Source organism: Oryctolagus cuniculus, chromosome 3, assembly GCF_964237555.1.
Source record: "Oryctolagus cuniculus chromosome 3, mOryCun1.1, whole genome shotgun sequence".
Lineage (NCBI taxonomy): Eukaryota > Metazoa > Chordata > Mammalia > Lagomorpha > Leporidae > Oryctolagus > Oryctolagus cuniculus.
Genome location: NC_091434.1, coordinates 15,038,230 through 15,057,415, shown reverse-complemented (window position 1 = coordinate 15,057,415; position 19,186 = coordinate 15,038,230). Strand labels below are relative to the sequence as shown.

General features: G+C 42.4%; 1 long non-coding RNA gene across 6 annotated transcripts in view; it reads left to right on the top strand.

Annotated features, from left to right (window-relative positions):
- The window catches only part of LOC127491558 (uncharacterized), a 208,921-nt gene that overhangs the window by 65,200 nt on the left and 124,535 nt on the right, over positions 1-19,186 (top strand). For all 6 annotated transcript variants that reach the window (XR_011387084.1, XR_011387086.1, XR_007920270.2 and 3 more), the window contains exon 2: positions 12,205-12,341. This is a non-coding gene — a long non-coding RNA (uncharacterized lncRNA). The remainder of the gene's footprint in view (positions 1-12,204; positions 12,342-19,186) is intronic.

Here is a 19,186-nt window from a genome sequence, read left to right as displayed (position 1 = left end):
TGCATGTGAAAATCCAGTTTATCCAGCACCATTTGTTGAATAGACTGTTCTTGCTCCAGGGACTGGTTTTATATCCTTGGTCAAATATAAGTTGGTTGTCTATGTTTGGATTAATGTCTGGTGTTTCTATTCTGTTCCACTGGTCTATCCACCTATTTCTGTACCAGTCCCAAGCTGTTTTGATTATAACTTCCTTGTAGTATGTCTTGAAATCTGGTATTGTGATGCCTCTGGCTTTGTTTTTGTTGTACAAGATTGCTTTAGCTATTTTAGATCTCTTGAGCCTCCATATGAATTTCAGTATCATTTTTTGTAGATCTGAGAATGTCTTTGGTAGTTTGATTGATATCACAATGAATCTGTAAGTTGCTTTCAGAAGAATGGACACTCGGATGATATTGATTCTTCCAATCCATGAACATGGAAGCTTTTTCCATTTTTTTTTTTTTTTGTATCTTCATCTATTTGTTTCTTCAATGTTTCGTTATTCTCATTGTAGAGATCTTTAACATCCTTGGTTAAATTTATTTCAAGGTATTTGATTTTTTTTCTAACTGTTGTTAAAAGGATTGATCATAGAAGCTCAATCTCAGCCTTGGCATTGTCTGTGTATACAAAGGCTGTTGAATTTTCTGTATTGAGTTTATACCCCGCTAATTTACCAAACTCTTTTATGAGTTCCAAAAGTCTTTCAGTGGAGGTTTTCTGGAGATTATACAGTAAAACCAAAAGCAATATGAGGAAATTAGAGAACTAAAAAACACTGTTGGGTATCTACAGGATACGATCAAATGACCCAACATATGGGTTCCAAGAGTTCCTGAAGGTGTGGAGAGAAAGGATTAGAAGGCCTTTTTAGCAAAATAATAACAGAAAACTTCTCTAATTTGGAGAAAGAAAGGAGCATCCAAGTACAATAGAATTCCTCATAGACATGACTGGAAAAGATCTTCACCATGACACATTGTAATCAAACTCACCACAATGAAATATTGAAGTGTTGTGTTCTTTTGCGGGTGTCATGGCTATCTTCCTTATTCTTGTTTCTTGAATTGGTGCATTTGTCATTCAGCATTTATGGAGATACTCACTGGTTTTTACTTTGTTTATCCCCCCCCCCCCCCCGCAGTGGTTTTATCTTTGTACTATGCCTCTGTAGATAAGTGGAATGTCTGCTTTCAAATCTAGAGGCTTGTAGTGGGTATGGCCAGGGGAGCTCTCGTAAGTTCTCCAGGGTGAAGGGCATGTCTAAGATGGCACATTCGGGTTTGGCATGGTAAATCTCCTATTTTTTTTAATCGGAAGGGGCGTTTATTCTTCTCAGCTGAGCTCTTCTCCTCAAAGGAGCTCAAAGGCTAGGCCTGAGCACTAGCCCCAGTGGTTATAATTTTCATCTGTTCTGCCCCAAGGACCTCACAAAGGATCTATGCAGTCCTCACTGTAAGCTCAGATTCCCCAGCAATGTCCCCCACCAGATAACCAGGAAGCTCTGAGCATATCGAGTCTCCCACAGTGACTGAACCAAGTCCAGCCACACTGTGAGTCCTACTACACACCCTCAGTTTTTTTCACAGTCCTGGCACACAAGCTTATCACAGTCACGAACTCCCAGCTCTTACTTAGTTCTTCCCATTAGAGTCAGGAATCTCCAGTCGTCTGGTTGTTGGGCATGGACACGAGTTGTCCAAAATGGTGCCCATTCTATCAGCTTGTTACAGGATGCCATTGTAAAGTGACTGGGGAGAGACAAATGTAGCCCTTCTTTTATTTTTTTCCTCCTCTAGTTTGGCAGGTACACTATCCCCCACAGGGCTCCAAGCCAAGTTCCCTCTAGGCTCTTCCTACAGCTTTATGATCAGTGGCTTGTGCTACTGTGGTCTGGTCTCCCCTCACTTCCAATGCTGGTATATAGGCTCTCAGCTGCTGGAATCCTGAGTTAGGGCATCCATGACCTCCATGTAGGTCCACCATGTCCCTCTAATTTGAAGAGTTTCCTTTGCCATTTTCTTCCTTCCCTGAGACTACACTCTTTACACTTTTTAAAAACTATCTTCTCTGAGACTAGAGCAGTAAGCTCCCTCCCTACTCTGCCATCTTGGAACCCATCTCTGTAATTAATCTAATCTCCTTTTCTTCAGAGTATGTTACTTTTTTTTAACTTTTATCTAATGAATATAAATTTCCAAAGTACAGCTTATGGATTACAATGGCTTTTTCCCCCACCTATTACTTGCCTCCCACCTGCAACCCTCCCCTTTCCCTCTCCCTCCCCCCTTCCATTCACATCAAGATTCATTTTCAATTATCCTTATATACAGAAGATCAATTTAGCATATATTAAGTAAAGATTTCAACAGTTTGCACCCACATAGAAACACAAAGTGAAAAATACTGTTTGAGTACTAGTTACAGCATTAAATCACAATGTACAGCACATTAAGGACAGAGATCCTACATGAGGAGTAAGTACACAGTGACTCCTGTTGTTGACTTAACAAATTGACACTCTTGTTTATGGCGTCAGTAATCACCCTAGGCTCTTGTCATGAATTGCCAAGGCTATGAAGGCCTTTTGAGTTCGCTGACTTTGATCTTATTCTGACAGGGTCATAGTCAAAGTGGAAGTTCTCTCTTTCCTTCAGAGAAAGGTACCTCCTTCTTTGATGGCCCCATTCTTTCCACTGGTATCTCACTTGCAGAGATCTTTCATTTAGGTCATTTCATTTTTTTTTTTTTTTTGCCAGAGTGTTTTGGCTTTCCATGCCTAAAATACTCTCATGGACTTTTCAGCCAGATCCGCGTGCCTTAAGGGCTGATTCTGAGGCCAGAGTGCTGTTTAGGACATCTTCCATTCTATGAGTCTGCTGTGTATCCTGCTTCCCTTGTTGGATCATTCTCTCCCTTTTTTGTTCTATCAGTTACTATTTGCAGACACTAGTCTTGTTTATGTGATCCCTTTGACTCAGAGTATGTTACTAAAGCATTATTGTTTTCTTTTGGAAACATGGTACTGCCTTATTTTTTCATACTTCCTGTGTCCTTACATTGATGTTTGCATATCTAGCAGATTCATTGTTTCTATCACTGTTCAGAAGTGACTTTCATTGCAAAAGGCTTTCTCTTAAAGATGTGTCTTCAAATACTAGCTTGGTAGGCTATTTTGATCTTATTTCCAAATGGATTCTACAATATCATAACTTTATATCTTTTCAACAATTGGTGGCAGTTTCAGTGGGGGCATAGAGTATTACTTTCAGTCCCACCAAGGATGCATAAGTTTTGGTAGAATCCTATGGGGCGTGGGCTGGGGTCATAGTGCACTTTCCCTCAGTCCACTATAGTTGGAGTTGTGGAAGTGCCAGGTCAGAGACCCGGAGAGGCTGCTCAGATAACCACATTGGCATGGTCAAAGGCAAGGTCATAGCAGCATGGATCCTAGTCCAGCAGAAACACACAAGTCTCTGCCATGCCAAATCCAGGTGTCCATGATATGTGTTGACACCCAGCTTTATTTTCTTTCTCCATGAAGACAATTACTCCCAATGTTATGCTTCTTGATTTAAGGAAAGATTGGTTGGAGTAGTCCTATGTCCATCTGTGCCTTAATGTTATATCACACCCACAACTCACAGCCAGCTATGATGCAGCACAACACAGGGTAGCACCAAGGCCTACTTTGCTGTATGCTACCTGTTGCATAAGACTCCAAGTCCAGTTGACTGGAGCCACAGTCTCCATTTGGGACTGTGGTAGATCCAGGGACTATGTCCAAGGCACTGACTGGAGACAGGGACATTTTATGTCTTCTCAGTGATGTCTTTACCATATCCAAAATGCAGCCCTATGCTCCTTTGATACCCTACTCCCCAGTGGCTATAGTCTTGCTCATTGCTGTCTACCCATGGCTGCTAAATCATAAATGTAGTCCTTTGACTCCCCAAAGTGACATTAAGCTAGGTTACACCTAAGTCAAACAGCTATACAGGGCACTTCATTGTCTTGTAGATGCACACCAAGTCTTCAAGAGGCTGGGAGTTGGGCCAACATTGTGGCAGGTAAAGCTGCTGCCTGTGAATTCAGCATCCTACATGGTTGCCAGTTCATACCCCAGCTACTCCACTTGTGATACAGCTCCCTGTTAATGGCCTGGGAAAACAATGGAAGATGGCCCAAGTATTTGGGCTCCTGTTACTCCCTGGGTGAATTGGATAAAGCTCCTGGCCTTAGCCTTGCCCAGCCCTGGCTGTTGTGGCCATGTAGGGAATGAATCAATGGATGGAAGATCTCTCTCTCTTTCTCTCTACTTCTGATTTTCAAATAAAATAAATTTTTTTTTTAAAAAAGGCAGGGGCCAGTATTGTAGCATAATGGGTAAATAGTGGGTAAAGCTGCCATCTGTGCCATCCCATATGGGTATTAGTTCAAGTCCTGCTTGCTTCACTTCTGTTCTAGCTCACAGTTAATATTCCTGGAAAGCAGTAGAGGATGGACCAACTTGGCCTTCTGCATCTATGTTGGAGACTTGGAAGAAACTCCTGGCCCAGTCCTTGCTGTTGTCACCTGGGGCAGTGAACCAATGGATGGAAGATATCTTTCTTTGTGTCTCTACACCTTTCTCTCTACCTTTCAAATAAATAAAGTCAATCTGAAAAATAAATAGAGAGCGAGCTTGGGGGTAATGTGGGATGAAATGTTGATCATTCCACCAGGCCATGGGTCTCCACCTAATGCCAGTCAAGATTTAGAGGCTGTGTCTGTGAACAAACTGTGGAAGCATTTAGGCTTTAGGTGGTGCTGAGTCTCGCCAGGAGAGCACTGAGCTTCAAAGCAGAGTCCTAAGTTCATTTTCTCACCTTATTTTCCAAAAGCTTAAGTCTTCCTCTGCTGTCCATTGAAGGTCAAGGGAGGGATGGTGAATGTGGTCCCTTGATCACGTGGTTAAGGATAGACCAAAGATTCAGTCTACAAGTAGAAGCGTGGGGGAAAAAGCTATGAGGTTCTGTCTGATGTTCGGTTTTGCCAAAGCAAGGTTTATACTGGGTTCAAGTCTAAGGTCTGGACTTTACTCCCTTTCCCTCCTCCAAGCAGGAGGTGTCTCTCCACACTGAACTAAATGGAGCTAATGGAGGGGTAACAAAGCAATTATTCCCTTCCTTATTGTGATGGTGACTTGGTACATGAAGAGCTGTTCAAATTGTTGTCTTTGTGGGGAGATGTTCACTGGAACTCCTTACCCAGGCACCATCTTGCTCCACTTTCCAGCAAGCCCTCTTTGTTTTAGGTCAGTGTTTAGGTTACACTGAAGGGTTCTGGCTGATGCAAAGGGACAAAGGAGGGAATGAAAATAGATAGGAGACATCCTGAAACCACAAGGCTTTGCTTAAAAGAAGGGAAGGAAGATGAAATTCACATAAATGCAAAGCAAAGTCACATTTTGAAGCAACATTCCCAAACCTCCAAGGCTGATTTCCAAGGAAAACAGGAGGTTTAGGCTGAGGGCTAGCATTCCAGAAAGTGCTCTAATTAACTGTTCTAATTAAAATTGCTTTTAGGGTGACAATGACCACTTTGGAGTCTTGGATTTGGAATTTCTATCCTAGGAGGACCTTTTTGTTGTCATTTGGTCTTTGAACCACTTGTTCTCAGAATTTAGGTTGATGGTAGTTATGAAGTGATTTCCTAATGAATCAATATAGAGCAATTATCTCATGACTCCTATATTCTAGTTCCAGTAAATCTTGCTTCATTTAACTTACACTATATATCAAATGTATTGTGCAAAACTAGTGAACCTTTTAACAGAATAATTATTAAGAAACTTAAAACTTTCTTATGTGCTTTTAGAAATTATTGAAAACATGATTTAATTGATGTCCATTGTTAGATTTATGCTTCTGTCTTTTGCAACTAACAAATGCATTTGCAATACCAATAAGATTTGCTTTTGTAAGACTTTAGCTTTTGTTCTTTACACAATCCCCTTTCAGTCCAGATTCTTCTGACCATCATAAGAACAAACGACCTCAGCCCACAGGAGGCCTCATTAAGAATATTAAGCTACTAGTGAGGGAAATACCCTGAGGACCTGAATTGTAGGGGAGAGATGATGCATCAGAATGGGGTTGAGGAAGTGGTATGCAGCAATCATGCCTAGCACAGTGGTATGCTGGATGGTGCCTTAGCACAGCTGCCCACAGTGTCAGGCAAGATCAACTAGAGATCATCCTGGTCAGTCATAAATACTTTCAGTTCAAATTTTGAAAGAATATGGCATGGGTAGCTTTCTTTAAAATGTAATTTTTAAGATAAAAAGCAAATATCATTATAATGTCATTAGAACTGTGAGTAAAAATGAAAGAACAGTATCTATTCATGTGTTGGCATCCTCTCATAAGGATGGGGACAGTAAAATGTCTTCACAACTAAAATTAATGACTTCAAGCCAGCATGACTAGTTTCATCCATGCAGATAAGTAACCATGTAGTGATGGCTTTCATTTAGTGAATGACTAATTTTCTGGTTCTAAAGGTGAAAGTGAGGTTAAGTTGTTGAAAAAAAAAAAAAGACTTAGCAGATCTGAGTAAAGGAAAATTAGTACTTAAAAGCTTTCTTACTGCCTCTGTTACCCTGGATGATGTCTGAGATGAAGGCAGGAGCCTTGGCTTAGCCATGGTCACAAGTCGGCTATGCTGAATCTGAATCCACAAGATGGGGAATGGAATGGGGAGTTAATAATGTCTGAGCAACCCATGGGGTCCTCTAGGTGCAGTGAATTTGTCTTATTTAATTAAAGGAGTCTCACTTTTGTCATCTTTAGATTGTTTTCGAAGCTCTCATTACATGCTCTTCCCTTGAGAGACACCTCAGACACTTTTTCTAAGTTTACCAACTATCATCACTTGTTAGAAATGAGGGGTCACTGGGACCCAAACTTTCTGTTACCAAAACCAGGATGGTGTCTATCACAGCTGGTCACTCAAGCTTCTCCTTTGACTTCTGCCAGGAATGATCCAGTGTTGTCTTACCTCTTAAAAAAAAAGCCAGACTTTCATCAGTAAAGACTGATTTTCACAACAAATCCATAACTTCACTCACACACTCTTAAATCCAACATGGTATTTGGGCTTACATACACCACTGAATTGGACCAAGGTTGCACCATCATGTTCGTGCTTTTGGTTCCAATCAAGAAGGGCAGAGAGTTGGTTAGGGAGGAAAGAAGATACTTGGGAAGGTTAAAAGAAAAGATGAGAGACAAAAAGAAATGGGGCTTGTGATTTGGGAGATGGAGTGAGGGGCAGATTTTGAGAGCAGACGGAGATATTAGAAGCCACTGCTCTGATGTGAGTGAAAATTGGAAATAATTTTAAGAGCTTTGCCACATGTTCTGAGTGGAGTGGAATTCCCCTTTTGTCCAAGAGACTTCTTTAATGATGCCACCTGCTTAACAGTGAGTACTATGTTGGGTGCCAAGATGCAACCCAAAAAGTCGCAGTCGTTGAGTTGTGCTTCCATGTCCTCATGTCGTGCTCTCTTGCAGTAGGTTTTTGAATTCCCTATTCTCTAACTGCTGTCCATGAGCCATTTCCCAGAATATATCTACACGGTGTTGGAATGGACTCAGTGTATCAGCCTTATGTCAAATATTGCCTTCCATGATCAACGAAGCCAGATTAAAAACTCAAACCTATCTAGCATTGCTCCAAGGAATATTTGTGAGCTAATTGGCAATGCTTGCTGGAGAACCAAGTGACACTTCCAGCTGAGAAAGACTGCCTTGATTGTTCCAAGAAAGGAACACATCCCATGCAAAAATGTGACAAAAGCAACGAGAATTTCTACAGCAAAGGAAGAAGGCCAGAGGGGGATAGAAATTACAATAATAATAAAAGAAGACCAAATCTTTATCCATGATAACTGTTTCAAATGCCCAGACTGCTACTTTCTGTCAAAACACATTCCCTTGAAACTCATGACTATCTACATGAAAGCTTAGAATTTATTTTGACATTATCTTTTATTCAGGTTATATATTTTTAATTCCCAAGCATATAAAACAGTGGAGAAAAAATTGAAGAAAAAATTTTATATTTCTTGATTTTTAAAGGTAGCAGAATTATTCTAGTGGATCTACCACAGGGGTATAATGAGAGGTAACATGTGAGATGTTAATGGCTTCATACTTACATTGATGGGATTCACATAACATGAGCAACATAAAACACATTCTATAAGCTGCATTTCAGTGTATGGGACATATGACCCAGCATACTGTGTTAATCTGTTCAGGCTGCTATAATAGAATGTCATAGCCTGAGTGGCTTATAAGCAACAGAGATTTTTTGCTCACAGTTCTGGAGGGTGCAGAGTACATGGCCAAGGTGTGAGCAGTTTTAGTATCTGGTGGAGATCTGCTTCCTAGTTCATCAGACATACCTTCATCCTCATCAGCTAATCATCCTCAAAACCCTACCACGTAATTTCATGTCGTGTGATCAGGCTTCAGCATAGGAATTGGGGCTGAGGGTATGAGAGTGGGAGAACCAAACGTGCAGACCATAACATGTGCCTCGGGTTGAGAACTTCAGTTCTTTAGGAGAAAAGTGAAGAGGCCAGGGAGTAGTTGGGTGTGAGATGTATTCCTTCCTCACAAAAAGAGCAAATGCAAACCTTTGGAGACAAGGTGAACATGGTAGAAGAATGCTTACCATGAAAATCAGGACGCAAAAAAGGGGGAGGAGCATCAGTGCTATGGTGCAGCAAGTTAAGCTGTCGCCTGTAGCACCAGCATGCTATATGGTCACTGGTTCAAGTCCTGGCTGCTGTACTTCCAATCCAGCTCCCAGCTAATGTGCCTAGGAAAGCAGTGGAGTAAGGTGCAATGCTTGGACCCCTGCACCCATGTGGGAGATCTGGATGAAACTCCTGGCTCCTGGCTTCAGCGTGGCCCAACCCTGTTGTGGCCATTTGGGGAGTGAACCAGCAGATGGAAGATCTCTCTTTCTCTGCTTCTCTCTCTCTCTCTCTCTCTCTCTCTAATTCTGCCTTTCAAATAAATAAATCTTTAAAAAATTAAAATCAGTAAGTAACTAATGGCTTAATGATGGTGAGCCAAGTTGCTCATTTTATCAACTAAGGGCAGCCTCTTTCATCACTTTCAGCGCTCCAAAGCATATGTGGGGGAAGGCATTGTGGCATAACAGATTAAGCAGCCACCTAGGATGTCAGCATGGCCATATGGGTGCTGCTCTACTTCTGATCCAGCAACCCATTAATATTCCTCCTCAGAAGGAAGCAGAAGATGGCCCAAGTGTTTGGGCCCCTGACACCCATGCAGGAGATCTGGAAGAAGCTCTTGGTTCCTGGCTTCAGCCTGGCCAGCCCTGGGTTTTGTGGCCCTTTGGGGAGTGAACCAGCATATGGAAGATCTCTCTTCCTGTCTCTCCTTCTCTCCGTGTAACTCTGCCTTTCAAATAAACAAATCTTTTTAAAAAAGCGAATGTGCATAAGCATCACCAGAAGCATGCAAATTGTTAAAAATGCAGATTCTCAGGCACCTCTAGGGATTCCATTCCAGTAAATCCCAGGTGGCTCCAGGCAGTCTGCATTCAACACAAGCACCCATCTTCTCTAGTTACAGTGAGGTAAGGCAGAGGAGCTGAGGCTGTGCTTGGAGCAGCATTGGATTCTTTCATAAAAGCCACACAATGAGACTGACATTCAGAATAGTCATCTTACATGGATGCTCTTCAGATTACACCCTTTGTCCTTTGTAAAATGATTTAGGTTTTACACACTTGGTCAGAAGATCACAGCCTGGTAAGAAGAGATGATATGAGGACAGAGGCCCTGACAGCCTCCCCAACACTTACAAGATATCTGTAGAAGCTCTGGAAGTCACTAACAGCTTCATCTTCCAAAGTAAATCTTTCCCCTCCCTTCTCTTTCTAATGCCAAAAGAGATCCACTGAGCCCTCTTCTTGTAAGTCCAACTCCTAAACATCTCTCCGTGGTGCCCTGACCATCATCCCCCGGCCTGGACTGAGAACGTGGTCTGACTTTGCTTCAAAGCACCAACTTTCCTACCTCTAATATACATCATTTTACCTGCAATAAGGGCTGTCTTGCTAACCCCCTCCTCAACTTGATAATTTTAAAAAACACACCAACACTGACCTCTTACAAAATGATGTTGAACACTCTCTTGGTATCAAAGCGATGCTCAGAACTTCCCTGTCGAGACTCAACATTGCCTGAGCATGAATTTCCTACTGATTTTTTTCTTTGGCTTATGGAACAAATGAAGGCAACAAGACAGTGGTGAGGTTTTGAGTTTCTGTGACTTATTATTGGTTATTTACTATTAGTCTAAAAGGGTTGTGGCTATCTGACCCAGCCCTATGATTCTTATCATGAATTTCTGTGCAAGTAAATTGAAGAATCTCTTCTTCATTGTGAAAATAACTGGTCAAGGCTACTGAGTTCCCATTATCCACTCTGGAGCTGGCAGTCTTGGTGGCCAGACTCAAAGAGTCCCAGAAGTCAATGGCAAAGTCAAGGCTTCAATTCTGGAATCCACAGGAGGTAGCGCACTAATTCGCATCATTCCCTCATCTTAGGAAGCCACACACACACAGATGTGTTCTGGAGGAACTTCGAAATATAAAAATATGCTGGCTATAATTTAGAGTTTACAATATTGCCCATGTCACCACCAAGAGAAAGGTCATCTTTGTCTCACATGGAAGCTAACTTTTTACTTTAGCAGTTTATTAAGTTAATTTGTTTCCAATAGCAAACAAAAATCAAACCTTAAATCTAGATCAAGAGGGATATGGGAGGCAAGAGAGAGAGGGAGAGGGAGAAAATGTAATACAAAGATGCTTTCAAAATATTGCAATTTGTCTGGAAATCAGAGATGGGAAAATATCCAAGCTCAGCAACCCATTTAAGAACTCTATAATTGGACTCCTTAACTCTCAGGGCTTCCTCCTATTGATTTTATTTTGACAGTAAGAAACTGAAGTTTCTATTTTTTTTTTTTTTGACAGAAGTCATATTTTCTTTTCTTGCTTTTAAAAAAAATGTGCTTTATTTATTTGAAAGGCAGGCACAGGGAGAGACAGATGGAGATCTCCTATCTATTGGTTCACTCCCTAAATGCCTGAAACAGCTGGGGTTGGGCCAGGACAAAGCTGGGGACTGGGAACTTTATCATGGTCCCCTATGTGAAAGGAAGGACCCAACTACTTAGCTATCACCACTTCCCACAGGAAGCACATTAGGAGGAAGCTGGAATCAGGAGCAAATCTGTGACTCGAACCTACAAGCTTTGATACGGGCTGCAAGTATCCCAAGCAGCATCTTAGCCATGGCACTGAACTCCTGCCCCTGAAGTTTCAAAGTAACACACAGATGTATTTCACACATAATTTGCATATTTTCAGCAGTCTTCCTGGCTCCACCTTAAAGGCTGTGTAACCCTGGGTAAGGGACTTTTCCTTTTTTCTCACTTTCCTTCCTCTCTAAGATATCCCCTCTACAGCAATGTGAGAACTGTGATAGTTCATATAGAGGTATTCAATAATTAACTAAAATTATTATGTGAAAATGTGGGTGAAGAAGCCCAGAGGAAGACAGAGGCTCTGCCCTTATGGGGATTACAGTCTAATGGAGGATACTCATATTAAACAATCGCTCATAACTGTTTCTCCACAATGTTCACTGGCACTATGAAAGAGGAATGTGTACAATGTGCTATGATGCGGTTGCCAAGAGGACTGTGAGGAGGCAGAGAGGATTTTCCCAATGAAGGGATTACAGACTGAAACTTGAAAAAGGGTGAAGAGGTTCTGCCAAGGACAAGGCAGAACCTGAGTGAAAGAATATAGGAATGTAAGACAATCGAGTTAAAGAATGGCAGCAAGTGAGAGACATGGCCCTGAACTACTATCCCATGGCTGAAGGATTGAGTCAGGCATCCCAGTTCAGTTAAGGAAAGCAGCTTTGCCTTGTAGCCCAGGCTCAGAAGGGGGTAACACTTTTGTAACAAAATAAGCTGAAATTTATACTCAAAGGACAAATATAAACAGGGAAGAGCCAAAAAGGTTTTGGGAACAACATCAATCTTCATTGGGCAAAATATATTTGGGTTTCTTTCCTTTTACTTGTTTTTAATTTTTTTTTGGTTGTCTATTCTGTAGATTTATGGAAAGCTACAAAATGCAACCCAGATGTTTTCCCTCCCAAGCTCTGAAGATCTGAAGCTGACCTTTCCCTCCATCAAGGAACAGAGAAGAGAATGGTCTTGACTCACTGCAGACCCTGGAAAGCTTCAAAAGTAGGCCAACAGAGGGACATGGGATTCGCTGACTTCTGAGGGAAGGCAGTGTGTCCAGGACCATGGGGACACAGAGATTTCAGGAAGAGGAAGAAGGGTAAAAGCAGAGATGGAGAGGGAATTGTGTCAGAGGTTATACCAGGGTGACAAGCAGTATCCTCATTTCTTGATTGGCAGTGGGGGTGAGGTGCCTGGGATAGAAGAATAATTCAGGACCCTAGGTACTACAGCCTTCCCCACTGTCAGCCATCTTTGGATTTATTACCAAAGGCCTTGAGTGAAGAATTATGTTGGCCTCTCTAAAGTTCCTGTGTATATTTGTCTCTGGAATAGAGGCCAAGGTGATAGCCAGAAGAAAGAAAGGAGTTGCCATTGACAAACATAAGAAACACCTTTGTTACAGGCCAGTTATAGGAAACAGGTTTACCCATAGACAACACTTGGCTAGGAGAACCATAAACTCTTACCCTGAATATCATCTCTTCCCAAAGGATAGCCAGAGATATTGCTTCCTTCCCCACCCATCTCACTGTGAGACAAAGGAAGACAGCTCATAACGCATTATGAGCCTTTGGTAAGGACCTCTGGCGAAAAACAATGGTGGTTTAGACTGGGCTGGTGGAAACAGAGATGGGGATAAGTGGATGGCTTTATGTATGTTTAGGAATTAAATAAATAGGAGTTGGTAAATACATAGAGGAAGTTGTGGTGTGAGCAGGTTCTCACAGAGAAACCACAAGGATCGACTGGAGTGTCATTTACTGAAATGAGAGCCCCTGTAGGAGGAGCAGGTTTCTGGGAAGATGACAGGATCAGTTTTGAAAACGTGGAGCAGGATATGCTGATGAGGCAGCCCACAGGATGCAGAGTAGGCAGCTGAGTATAAGGATCCAGAATCTGCTAATGAGGTCTGAAATGGACAAATGAGGAAGAGTTGACGCCTAAGGACAATGTAAAGGGTGAGGAGAAGAAGGCCCAGATGCGATCTTCTGAGAAACATATTCGGAAGTTGAGTGGAGTAGAATCATTCATGGCTATTGAGGAGTGGCCAGAGAAATAGTATGAAGTCTGGGAGATTTGGGGAACACTTATGTCTACAGAAGAGAATGTTTCAAGAATTTAAGCTCCCTGAGTGCAGCAGCTATATCCCTAGCACGTGGATACTGCCAAGAACATAGAAGGTCTGGTCAACATTAGTTTTTATTTTTTAAACATTTATTTACTTTATTTGAAAGGCAGGGCTATGAGAGAGAAAGAGAAACACAGGGAGTGAGAGAGAGAGAGAGAGAGATCTTCCATCTGCTGGTTCAGGGCTGGGCCAGACTGAAGGCAGGAGCCATGAACTTCTTCCAGGTCTCCCATGTGGGTGGTAGGGACCCAAGGACTTGTGCCCTCTTCTGCTGCTTTCCCAGGCACATTGACAGGGAAGCTTATTGGAAGTAGAGCAGCCTGGACACAAACCAGAGCCCATATGGGGTAGCAGGTGACAGCTTAACTGGCTAAACCAAAACACTGCCTTCTCTGGTCAATATTTGTTAAATGAAAGAAAGCATGTCAGTATCTCAGATGCTGATGAAGGTCTCTTTTTATTGTGTTCATTCACTTTGAACTCATCACAGAGGAGTATGGTGCCTTGATGCTTATGAGAACTAGGCTATAAGAACATGTGGAAAGAATGGAGGTAAGTGTAGTGAATATGAAGTGTTTAGACATCATTCTAGAGAATTTTGGTGTGAATGTGGAAACAAGAATTAGGGAGGCATATCTCTGATGATTTATTATCTCTTAATTTTCTTTTGTAGGTTTGGAGACCTTTGATCTTACATGAATGATGATGGGGTAGGATCATTAGAAAGGAAAAAGAGTAGGAGAGAATTGAAAGCATACAGTGAAATGCATGGTCCTGAGAAAAGAAAAGAGAATGTTCAGAGCACAGGCCTGGGTTTGGCCCCTGAAGGAAAGGCGAGCGGGACCCTCACTGATAGGACAGGAGGAAGAGATGACGGCAGCGAGGACTGCTTTGAAGTTCTGCTGGCGTCTCAGGGTTTCTTGTTCTCTGTGAAGTTCCAGGCAAGACCATTCACTAAGAATGAAGGTCATGGACAGAAATCAAAAGCTAAGGAAAGGCAAAGTATGAAATGGTGCTTCTGTACCGTGAGAGATGATGGCAATTAGAAAAGTACTATGAAATTGTTTTATGGTGTTGAGGGCCCATTGATCGTCAGTTCATAGGAGCGCTAATCTGTTGTTAGTCAGTTATCTCCTGTGGTTCTCATTCTTTTCCAGGACTAGTACAGAGCAAAGATATAATTAACTTTATTAAAAGCTGTAGTTTCACTAGATGGTTGGGACAAAGGAGGGCTGTGAGTGGCAGAGGCTTAATGAGGACTCTTACTCCCACGGGCATTTATGAAGTCCTTTGGGCACATTGTTACTCGGACCCCGCAACTGCCATTCCTTCTGGCTCAGGCTCAGATTTTTGAGCATCCACACCATGAGGAATCCTTCCCAGGTGACCTACTTGAGCAAGTGGAAAATAACTCTGATCCTTCTTTTTCACTTTCTGGCTCATATTAAATCCACAAAAATTCCCCAGGTGGTTGCTTTCGCTCGATGTAGTTCCAGAAGTGCAGACTGATCCTAGCATGGTGCCACTGAAGGGGAGTGTTGTTCTTTTCCAAGTGCAGTATGTTTCTTTGCTTCCTCTATTTTTCTTGGAAATAGAACAGTTACTATTTTCTATGTATACATTTCAAGTTCTTTGGGTGGTATTCTAGAAATATGCTTCACTAGGCTCAAGTTGAAGGCAACATTCCTTCACCACTCTAGAATGGGGAGTACTCAGCATGGCAACCATTCCTTCTAAAAAGCCTCCTCACATACTTTTCTCTTTCCATTTTAAATTCTCTGTTGGATGGCATGTAGAACTTTGAAATCCGTGTAATCAGTTCTTGTTGGTATCACACTCTTTGCATTTCTTGTCATGCCTGATGCCTGCCTGGAAACCTGCATACAAGGATGGGTAGCGAAATCTAATCTGGGAAAAGAGAGAAGTGGAGACTGTCAGAGACCTAAGTACAAAGAGAACTGGGACCAATGGATCAATAGTCACAATGATGTCAAAGAATGGCCCCATGGGGCTGTTTGAATGGACATTAAGAAATGACAAACATTGAGATGATAGGGCATAATTTCAGAGGGCCTTTGGTTTCTGTCTGTTGCTGATACAACATGACCGCATGTTGTATCATGTCATGTTGCATGACAGCAACATGAGGATGAATGTGTTGGGTGGTTCCTCCAAGATGATATTGGTGGTAAGAGGAAGAGTAAACCCTTAGTGGGTGAGAAGGGGTGATTTGGAGGTGAGCATATGACACAACAGGGAAGAGGAGGGTGCTTAAGCTATATGATTTACATCTCAAAGGAACAGAGGATTAGATAACATGAGATGGAAGAGCAAGCATCTGGAATTATTGCATGCAGCTGTAGATTTCCATCTCCCCTTCATAGACTGGTAGCATATGCGACTGGGAGAGACGAAAGAACACAGGCTTGAGGCAGCCACTAGGAAGCTGTGCCATCAGGGGAGCTGGAAGGAAGCTCAGGGAAGAGACTGTGTTAGAAAGGAGTTGACCGATCGGCCTGTTGGCTCAGATAGAAGGCTCTGGGAGTGGAGACATACGAGAAGGATCAGAAGGTGCTTGAATATAGAGGAGACACATCAGTTCCTTTGGTCATAATAGGTTCACTGAAGCCAGGAGTTAATGTCAATGGTCAAAGCTTACGGGTCCACTTTCCCATGGTCAAGTGGTAGCAGCTGATGCAATGAGCATTTCACCTGGGCTTTTCAAATCGCAATCTGATTATGTAACAGATGGTGCTTTCTCCAGCTTGAAGCCATGAAGATGGGACTTGTTAATGTGACTTACAGGATTCCCACAATCACCCCTCTACATGCCTCTCTACTCCAGTCTCTGTACTCTGTAGCCATCTTTCCTCTCTTAAACTCAATATATCCTGCCTGTCACAAGGCCTTAATGTATACTGTTTGACTGGAATACTCTTCCTTCCATTTAGCATCTAGTTAACCACTTTCCAGCTTTTTTGAAAGCTCAGCTCAAGTTTCTCTTACTCCAAGCTGACTCAGCTGGTCTCCCTGACTGGGTCAAGTACACTTTTTACCGATGATCATCAAACATCTTCCTTAATCTTATCACAGTTATGGCTATATGCTGTTTATGGGATTGTTTGGTTAACATCTCCTTCCTCCATGAGACTAAATTCCTTGAGGCCGGGAACCATGTGTGTTCTTCATGTAAACTGAATCGTCCAGAACACAGCAGAATGTCTTGTGCTTGGCTCTATTTTCAGCAAATAGCTGACAATGGATAAAAGCAGTGGTCCTAGCTTGGTGGTAGGGAACCTGTGTGCAGCTGACCAAGCCAAGGACAGGCCTACGTGGTGAGCTGCAAAATGTTCAGTCCCAGGACTGGTATTTTCCCTGACCTTTCACTGGTTTGGGGATGCTGGCTGGTTGAGATCTGGGATCTACAAACTCCAATATCCCTTGAATTGCATTTACTTATTCTTAAAAAAAAAAAGTCTGAGGCTATTTTAGTGGCTGATTTTTGTGGCTTGGCTGTGGTTCAGTAACTTCCCTGAAAGACAGGGGCCCTGGACTGTTTCCCTGAGAAGAGGCAATCCTATCTTTCTTGTATAAGAGCACATTGTCTATTCACAAGGGGCCTTCACAGCTCTGCTTCTTGGGGGAGAGCCCAGGAGATGCAACAGCTGCAGTGCTCCCAGGGGTGCCAAAGGTCAAAAGGTCAAGGGTCTCTTTTTTGCAGAAGGATACTCCCATCAATGAAATTGAGCTAAAGAACCCTCCCCCTCCCAACCCTTAAACCCAACTTCCTGCCCTAGGCTGTGGGCACTGCTATTTCTGAAGTTTCACTGTGGTGTGTTTTGTGGGGTGAACGGATGTGAGCTTTGATGGTGACTTGGAAGAAGGGCCTTCTGAGTTTAGTGACCAGTAAATTTCATGCTTCTTTTGAGATGTGCTGTTCAGCCTCCAAAGGACCAATTGTCTTGGAGAGACAGAGAAGTCAAAGTAGTTTCTTCCTCTACCAGGAATGCAGATGTGCAGCCCTCTGTGTTGAACTCAGACACAAAGATGACACCTACAAATGCCTCACACTTACAGAGCTGCCGGGCAGGACCTCTTCCCTTACTGAGTCACCCATAACTCTTCAAGCAATGATCATGAAGAGTGAAATTACAGGAAAAAGTGAGCCACTGCTTATCTAAATTATGAACTTTCCGGCAGTGACTCCAAGCAAGAGATAATACCAAAAAGTGAATATGGTGCATGGTGTGGCAAGGTCTAGCCTTTAGGAAAAGTCATGTTCTCTGTAAAACAGGTCTGCAATTCTGTCAGGGACAGGGCCTCTGTTTTCCCAAAATCCATGCCATGGAGTCACAGAGTCTAACACAAATGTTAGTTTTCTAGTTGATACTCTGCAGAATATCTGTCAAAAGTCCATGAGCTAAATGAACTGATTATGAAAAATAAAGCAGATTGAGTAAAACTCCTGTTGAGCTGGCTTGTTGTAGGATTCTGTTTACTCAAAGGCAAGACATTTCATTCATTTGTTCACTCATTCCATTATACTTATAATTCACTGAGTACCTAAAATTGTGTTAAGCACTCCACCAGGCACAGGACAGAGTTTTTCCATGCATACATGCTTAAACTTCTAGTCATTTCAGATTTGTTCACATCATTACCAGAATAAAATTAAGGGGCCACCATTGTGGCACAGCAGGTTAAGCCTCCATCTCTGTCTCGGGCATCCCATCTCAGAGCATCAGTTTGAGTCCTTGTTCCTTTGCTTCCAACCCAACTCCCTGCCAGTGCACCTGGAAAAGCAGCAGAAGGTGGTCCAAGTACTTGGGCCACTGTCACTCACGTGAGATATCCAGATGGCCATTTTTGTAGTGAACCAGCAGATGGAAAATAAGTTTCTCTATGTCTCTCTCTCTCTCTGTCTCTTTCTCTCTCTCTCTGCCACTCTCACTTTCAAAAAAAAAGAATAAAATTAATAACTTTTCTAAATTATTCTGAGGACAATCAAAATGAATGAGAAAAATGAACCATGAAAGAGAAAGATGACATCCTGGATGGCCACTTGACTCTTCATGCCTCAGTTTTCTTATTTGTAAATTATGGATATAATTAACATATAATATAAAATCTCTCCTGTTCTATAAACATAAAACAAAGCCAGAATTTTCTAAGACATCTGATTGTTCACTATCCCAGTTTTTACTGTTTATACTAATTTACCCTTAGCCTTGATAACTCACCATATTCTTGGAGATCACAACTTGGTCAATAAAGGACTCAAGTGAGGCTCACTGGAGCATGTCTCCATCCCACGTTGTGTCTATAGTCATTTTCAGCTAGCAGATAGGCTGGTCTGGAAGTCACCAAGATGCGGATTGCAGGTGTGTGAACTTGCTGGGGGTGCCCTGAGGCTTAGCTCAGTAGTCACTGGAGTGCCCAGAGGAGTCTTTGCAGCATGGCAGCCTCCAGGTAGCTCCAAGCTCTTGGAGTGTTCAGAAGATGCACGGCCTCTTGGGGACTAGCCTCAAAAGCCAGAACACCATTCTTGCCTCAAACAAAAGCCAGCTCAGATTCAAGAAGAGGGGGAGAAATAGACTCAGACTCTCAACGGAAGACTTGAATAGTTCATTTGGAGGAAAGTTAACAATGGCTGCTATGTTGGTGGCAAGCTACCACAGTCACCATCAGAGCTGAGGTACTACAGTGTCTGAGACTT